The sequence below is a fragment of the Oncorhynchus masou genome, chromosome 19, assembly GCF_036934945.1.
Source record: "Oncorhynchus masou masou isolate Uvic2021 chromosome 19, UVic_Omas_1.1, whole genome shotgun sequence".
Classification (NCBI taxonomy): domain Eukaryota; kingdom Metazoa; phylum Chordata; class Actinopteri; order Salmoniformes; family Salmonidae; genus Oncorhynchus; species Oncorhynchus masou.
The window spans coordinates 9,105,608-9,113,749 of record NC_088230.1 but is presented as its reverse complement, the minus strand read 5'-3'; the positions used below and the strand labels follow the sequence as shown (position 1 = coordinate 9,113,749).

Sequence of the window (8,142 nt, the reverse complement as noted above, 5' to 3'; positions counted from 1 at the left end):
ATCACGGAGGCGCTCCGCACTGCTAAAGCTAACTCTCTCTCCTCTGCTCTCATCCTTCTAGACCTATCGGCTGCCTTCAACACTGTGAACCATCAGATCCTCCTCTCCACCCTCTCCGAGTTGGGCATCTCCGGCGCGGCCCACGCTGGATTGCGTCCTACCTGACAGGTCGCTCCTACCAGGTGGCGTGGCGAGAATCTGTCTCCTCGCCACGCGCTCCCACTGGTGTCCCCGAGGGCTCTGTTCTAGGCCCTCTCCTATTCTCGCTATACACCAAGTCACTTGGCTCTGTCATAACCTCACATGGTCTCTCCTATCATTGCTATGCAGACGACACACAATTAATCTTCTCCTTTCCCCTTCTGATGACCAGGTGGCGAATCGCATCTCTGCATGTCTGGCAGACATATCAGTGTGGATGACGGATCACCACCTCAAGCTGAACCTCGGCAAGACGGAGCTGCTCTTCCTCCCGGGGAAGGACTGCCCGTTCCATGATCTCGCCATCACGGTTGACAACTCCATTGTGTCCTCCTCCCAGAGCGCTAAGAACCTTGGCGTGATCCTGGACAACACCCTGTCGTTCTCAACTAACATCAAGGCGGTGGCCCGTTCCTGTAGGTTCATGCTCTACAACATCCGCAGAGTAACCCTGCCTCACACAGGAAGGTCCTAATCCAGGCACTTGTCATCTCCCGTCTGGATTACTGCAACTCGCTGTTGGCTGGGCTCCCTGCCTGTGCCATTAAACCCCTACAACTCATCCAGAACGCCGCAGCCCGTCTGGTGTTCAACCTTCCCAAGTTCTCTCACGTCACCCCGCTCCTCCGCTCTCTCCACTGGCTTCCAGTTGAAGCTCGCATCCGCTAAAGACCATGGTGCTTGCCTACGGAGCTGTGAGGGGAACGGCACCGCAGTACCTCCAGGCTCTGATCAGGCCCTACACCCAAACAAGGGCACTGCGTTCATCCACCTCTGGCCTGCTCGCCTCCCTACCACTGAGGAAGTACAGTTCCCGCTCAGCCCAGTCAAAACTGTTCGCTGCTCTGGCCCCCCAATGGTGGAACAAACTCCCTCACGACGCCAGGACAGCGGAGTCAATCACCACCTTCCGGAGACACCTGAAACCCCACCTCTTCAAGGAATACCTAGGATAGGATAAAGCAATCCTTCTCACCCCCCTTAAATGATTTAGATGCACTATTGTAAAGTGGCTGTTCCACTGATGTCAGAAGGTGAATTCACCAATTTGTAAGTCGCTCTGGACAAGATTGTCTGCTAAATGACTTAAATGTAATGTAAATGTAAGCATGGGTAGATTAGACACCCCATTGAGATGCACCCCCCCCCCCCTTTAAGAGTTCTAGACCGTAGTTTCTTTTATCACTTTTCCACTGTATATAATACTTTTCTTGAGAAAGCCCAATTTTGCCAATCTTAGACCTATGTCATCTTTGCCAAATTATGCTGAGATGATCTCAGTTAAGAGGAGCCATCAGTAAAATTGCATGCAGTTAAGCCTATGCTTGAGACATCAGCCCAGTATAAACTATTCAAAATTGTGAGTTCATGTTTAACTTTTTATTATCTAACCAGTGTCTTTCGCAAAAAAAACGGTACATTTTTGGGAGATGCATTTGAAAAAAAACATCCATTCCATAAAGGCTAATGAAGCCCTTTGACCAATTGGATTATCTGAAGACAACTCATGTAGACATAATGACGACACATCAAATTGTATATTGCTATCGCCAGACTGGCATGGACATCAGTAACATTTTGACAGAACCGCAAACAGAGACACACACATACACACGACCCTATTCTTCTAGGTATGCAGTAAATAGTAAAAACACATGTATGGGTTCAAAACTCCCTGCTTTGCCTAGACAAAACATCCAACACATGAATGCTCTACAGCAAACCGAAAAGTCAGATACTGATCCTTTATGTTTCACCGCTAGCATGAGAGACAAAGACCTTCCTTCAATCTCCTCAGATGTTCCTCCCACTCATTATTTCTCCCTCCATCCCTCTCGTCTTTCAGTCGGCTGTGGGGTTGGTGATCCACGAAGATGATGCTCTTGGTAGTCCTCCAGGATGAAGAGCAGGAAGGGCCTGTTGAGTATGATGGTGTCTGAGAGGGACATGGGCATGATCTCTATCACAGTGACAGCGGCCGCCTCAGTCCCTTTCTCGTCTAGACTCAGCACAGTCTTGTGGGTCACCTGGGGTGGGAACAGGAATGGGTTCATTTGATGTCAGACACCATTGTCCTCTAAGTGGCCATAATATAATATAATAAAATCAAATGGAATAGAGCATTATTATTCCATCAGAGACAGAAACTCTTCTTCTACTTTGCTCCCAATTCCCTCAGGCACACAAGAGAAAAGAGACCTGAGATGGATGGTACGTATCATCAAACCTAATCAAATCCAATTTTATTTGTTGCATGCGCCGAATGCAACAGGTGTAGTCCTTAAAGTGAAACGCTTACTTTTTATGTATTTATTTTTTTATTTCACCTTTATTTAACCAGGTAGGCAAGTTGAGAACAAGTTCTCATTTACAATTGCGACCTGGCCAGGATAAAGCAAAGCAGTTCGACACATACAACGACACAGAGTTACACATGGAGTAAACAAACATGCAGTCAATAATACAGTATAAACAAGTCTATATATGATGTGAGCAAATGAGGTGAGATAAGGGAGGTAAAGGCAAAAAAAGGCCATGGTGGCAAAGTAAATACAATATAGCAAGTAAAACACTGGAATGGTAGATTTGCAATGGAAGAATGTGCAAAGTAGAAATAAAAATAATGGGGTGCAAAGGAGCAAAATAAATTAATTAATTAAATACAGTAGGGAAAGAGGTAGTTGTTTGGGCTAAAATATAGGTGGGCTATGTACAGGTGCAGTAATCTGTGAGTTGCTCTGACAGTTGGTGCTTAAAGCTAGTGAGGGAGATAAGTGTTTCCAGTTTCAGTGCTTTTTGTAGTTCGTTCCAGTCATTGGCAGCAGAGAACTGGAAGGAGAGGCGGCCAAAGAAAGAATTGGTTTTGGGGGTGACTAGAGAGATATACCTGCTTGAGCGTGTGCTACAGGTGGGAGATGCTATGGTGACCAGCGAGCTGAGATAAGGGGGGACTTTACCTAGCAGGGTTTTGTAGATGACATGGAGCCAGTGGGTTTGGCGACGAGTATGAAGCGAGGGCCAGCCAACGAGAGTGTACAGGTCGCAATGGTGGGTAGTATATGGGGCTTTGGTGACAAAACGGATTGCACTGTGATAGACTGCATCCAATTTGTTGAGTAGGGTATTGGAGGCTATTTTGTAAATGACATCGCCAAAGTCGAGGATTGATAGAATGGGTATGTTTGGCAGCATGAGTGGAGGATCCTTTGTTGCGAAATAGGAAGCCAATTCTAGATTTAACTTTGGATTGGAGATATTTGATATGGGTCTGGAAGGAGAGTTTACAGTCTAACCAGACACCTAAGTATTTGTAGTTGTCCACATATTCTAAGTCAGAGCCGTCCAGAGTAATGATGTTGGACAGGCGGGCAGGTGCGGGTAGCGATCGGTTGAAGAGCATGCATTTAGTTTTACTTGTACTTAAGAGCAATTGGAGGCCACGGAAGGAGAGTTGTATGGCATTGAAGCTTGCCTGGAGGTTTGTTAACACGGTGTCCAAAGAAGGGCCAGAAGTATACAGAATGGTGTCGTCTGCGTAGAGGTGGATCAGAGACTCACCAGCAGCAAGAGCGACCTCATTGATGTATACAGAGAAGAGAGTCGGTCCAAGAATTGAACCCTGTGGCACCCCCATAGAGACTGCCAGAGGTCCGGACAGCAGACCCCCCGATTTGACACACTGAACTCTATCAGAGAAGTAGTTGGTGAACCAGGCGAGGCAATCATTTGAGAAACCAAGGCTGTCGAGTCTGCCGATGAGGATGTGGTACTTACAAGCCCTTAACCAATAATGCAGTTAAGAAGTTTTTTTTTAAATAAGTAAAAAAAAAAAAAAAAGTAACAAATAATTAAATAGCAGCAGTAAAATAACCATAACGAGGCTATATACAGGGGGTACCGGTACAGAGTCAATGTGCGGGGGCACCGGTTAGTTGAGGTAATATGTAGATGTAGGTAGAGTTAAAGTGACTATGCATAGATAATAAACAGAGAGTAGCAGCAGCATAAAATAGGGGTCTGGGTAGCATTTGATTAGCCTTTCTGGAGTCTTATGGCTTGGGGGTAGAAGCTGTTAAGCCTTTTGGACCTAGACTTGGCGCTCGTGTACCACTTGCTGTAAGGTAGCAAAGAGAACATTCCATGACTAGGGTGGCTGGAGTCTTTGACAATTTTTAGGGCCTTCCTCTGACATTGGCAAAACTTGATGATAGTGTTGGAGTCGTGCCTGGCCAGAGTGAGTGAACAGGGAGTACAGGAAGGGACTGAGCACACACCCCTGAGGGGCCCCAGTGTTGATGATCAGCATGTCGGATGTGTTGTTACCTACCCTTACCACCTGGGGGCGGTCAGTCAGGATGTCCAGGATCTAGTTACAGAGGGTGGTGTTTAGTCCCAGAGTCCTCAGCTTAGGGAACCACACCTTCAGTTTGGTTTCCTCAGAAATGGCAGAAAAGTCAGCTTTGTTATCGAAGGCACTGGCCATACGTTAAGAATAGATAATGACTTTGATCTGAAGCCATTATTGTGATTATTGTGACTTTGCCATTGTAATTGTGTGTAAACTTGTATAGTCAAATTAATCTATGATCGTATGCTATCCATTTGTTTGTATGCTGTTCTTTGTAGGACATTTTAATATTTGATTATTAACCAATGATATTAGGCCACTCCTGGCCATGATTACAGACACCTGTGTCCTTTGACACTATATAAACGAGTCATCCCGCAGTGTTTGTGATTATACCCTGATGAAGACAGCTTGGCTGTCGAAACGTTGGTATTACATTTTTGCATCTGAGCTCCAAGAGTGTGCGGCTTTCTTTTATTTTCAAGTTTCTACTCCGCTAGCCAGCACCTCGTCTTAATAGGTGTGCGTTTCTTTTTCTTCTAGATCATAATGAAAAAGTGCCCTTTTATCTTCTCACCTCCTGAAGAGGCTTTAGTTCCAAGTGCTACACAGACCACATGTCATGAACGAATAGAGAATGTGAAACTACAAAATTATCCTATAAAATCAAGTGTTCTCACCTGAACAGGTTCTCATGCACATGCTTCAGGTATTCCTTGTTAATGAAGGCCTCCACCTGCGCCATCTTGCTCTTGTTTCCTTTGTAAGGCAGCATGACCACGGTGGAGAAGTTATGCTGGTTCAACTCTTCATGTCCACATTGAACTTGGGGGTCTGCTTGGCATCCAAGGGCTTATCCCACTTCCTTGGGGAAGTAGAGGAAATTGCTACTAAGGTGTAATAAACACAGGGAAGCCAAAAATAGACTAAATGTTACAAGCCTAAATTGTTTTTTGTTCTGCGCATACGTTTTCTTTTAATTATTAATTGACACATCTTCTGTTAACCACGTGTGGAAACAAACAATACGTCAGTCAGTCAAGTGTATTCTATCATTGTTCTAAAAGCAAACAATAAGTGCAAGCCCGTTCTGTCCTACTACAGTGTCCTCCTACATCTGAAGAAGACGTAGTTGATGAGCACCATGGCCATATCAGGGTCCAGATCCTTCACCAGGTCTGTGATCTTGTCCTGGGTCTTCATGGCAATGAACTTGTTGATCTCGGCGACAGGTTCTTGAAGTCAATGGTGAAGACCTCGCTGGCGTAGAAGTGCTTGGCATCCTCCGGGAACTTGGCCAGGGGCTTGGATCCATCCCTCAGGGCCACGGCGCTGCCCATGTCCAGCTGCATGGCCTCCCAAGTGTGGCCCAACATGTTGTTCAGGTGCTCGTAGGCCTCGTTCACCTGCTCCGGTGTAAAGGCACCATAGCCTAGAGCAGAGTACAAGTGGCTGTGGGTGTCTCCCTTAGCCCCAAGGGACAGCATAGCCAGGCTAGTGACAATTACCAGAGGAGAGAAGAAGACGTTCTTGATCTCAGTGTTGGCTTCGCTCACTGACTTCGTGAAGTCTGCGTTATGGGGGGCCAGCTTGTGCCAGGACTCCACAGCAACATGGTGGAGGTTGTGGTCTTCTGTGTGACGGTATGGTCCCCATTGAGGGGCGTGGCCCAGGATACGCAGAGCTACACAGTCACAACAAGATATAGCCTGCATTTTATATACCTGGACACCCATTGGATTCTGGAGCAGTGGAAATACATTTTCTGGAGTGATGAATCACGCTTCACCTTTGGCAGTATGACGGACAATCTGGGTTTGGCGGATGCCAGGAGAACGCTAACTGTAAAGTTTTGTGGAGGAGTAATAGTGGTCTGGGGCTGTTGTTCATGGATTGTGCTAGGCCACTTAGTTCCAGTGAAGGGAAATCTTTTTTGGGGGGGTAGATCAACTTTAATATTGCAGATAGATTGTAGTTTCCATCAATGTAATTGTCTGCATCATTTCCAATCCCCCATATATTTTTGTGTAAATATATATACATACTGTACACTACCATTCAAAAGTTTGGGGTCACTTAGAAATGTCCTCATTTTTGAAAGAAAAGCACATTTTTGTCCATTAAAATAAAATCAAATTTATCAGAAATACGGTGTAGACATTGTTAATGTTGTAAATGCCTATTGTAGCTGGAAACATCTGATTTTTTAAATGGAATATCTACCTAGGTGTACAGTGGCCCATTATCAGCAACCATCACTCCTGTGTTACAATGGCACGTTGAATCAGCTAATCCAAGTTTATCATTTTAAAAGGCTAATTGATCATTAGAAACCCTTTTGCAATTATGTTAGCACAGCTGAAAACTGTTGTGGTGAAGCAATAAAACTGGCCTTCTTTAGACTAGTTGAGTATCTGGAGAATCAGCATTTGTGGGTTCGATTACAGCCTCAAAATGGCCAGAAACAAAGGACTTTCTTCAGAAACTTGTCAGTCTATTGTTGTTCTGAGAAATTAAGGCTATTCCATGCGAGAAATTGCCATGACACTGAAGATCTCGTACAATGCTGTGTACTACTGTAAGGGATTTCTTCCACTCTCGGGGGGCTGCCCTATAGCGCACCGGGCTATGGACACGTACTGGCGACACCGTGCGCTTAACCGCATAACACGGTGCCTGACCAGTAACGCGCTGCTTATAATAAGCATGAGGAGTGAGCTCAGGTCTGCTACCTGGCTTAGCTCCACACCTCGTGTGCCCCCGCCAAAATATTTTTGGGGGGCTGCCTCTCGTACCTGTTGCACTGCCGTGCTGGCTTCGCCAACCTCATTCTCCTTTAACCTTCCTTACACTGCGCCATCGAATCCCAGGCGGGCTCCGGCACTCTCCCTGGGTCGACCGCCCACCTGTCTATCTCCTCCCAAGTTGTGTAGTCCAGATTCTGCTCCCATGTCCCGAAATCCTGACCTCGCTGTTGCTGTTCCTGCTGCTGCTGCCTCTGTTCCTTCTCCTGCTGCTGCTTTTGCTGCAGCTGCTGTTTACCACACCGCTTGGTCCTGTTGTGGTGGGTGATTCTGTAAGGGATTTCTTCCATTGACGGAGAGGCGGACCAAAGCGCAGCGTGGTTATTTTGATTCATGTTTTAATAAATCACTTCACATGAACAAATTAACAAAAACAAGAAATGTGAAAACCCCAAACAGTCCTATCTGGTGCAGACACAGAGACAGGAACAATCACCCACAAACACACAGTGAAACCCAGGCTACCTAAGTATGATTCTCAATCAGAGACAACTAATGACACCTGCCTCTGATTGAGAACCATACTAGGCCGAAACATAGAAATACCCAAAATATAGAACAAACAAACATAGACTGCCCACCCAACTCACGCCCTGACCATACTAAATAAAGACAAAACAAAGGAAATAAAGGTCAGAACGTGACAACTACTCCCTTCACAGAACGCAAACTGTCTCTAACCAGAATAGAAAGAGGAGTGGGAGGCCCTGGTTCTCGACTGAGCAACAGGACATTAGAGTGTCTAGTTTGAGAAACAGATGCCTCACAAGTCCTCAACTGGCAGCTTCA

General features: G+C 45.8%; 1 pseudogene; it reads right to left on the bottom strand.

Moving 5' to 3' along the window:
* Positions 1-1,410: 1,410 nt before the first annotated feature.
* On the bottom strand, positions 1,411-7,838 carry LOC135505512 (alpha-1-antitrypsin homolog; annotated as a pseudogene).
* Positions 7,839-8,142: the final 304 nt, after the last annotated feature.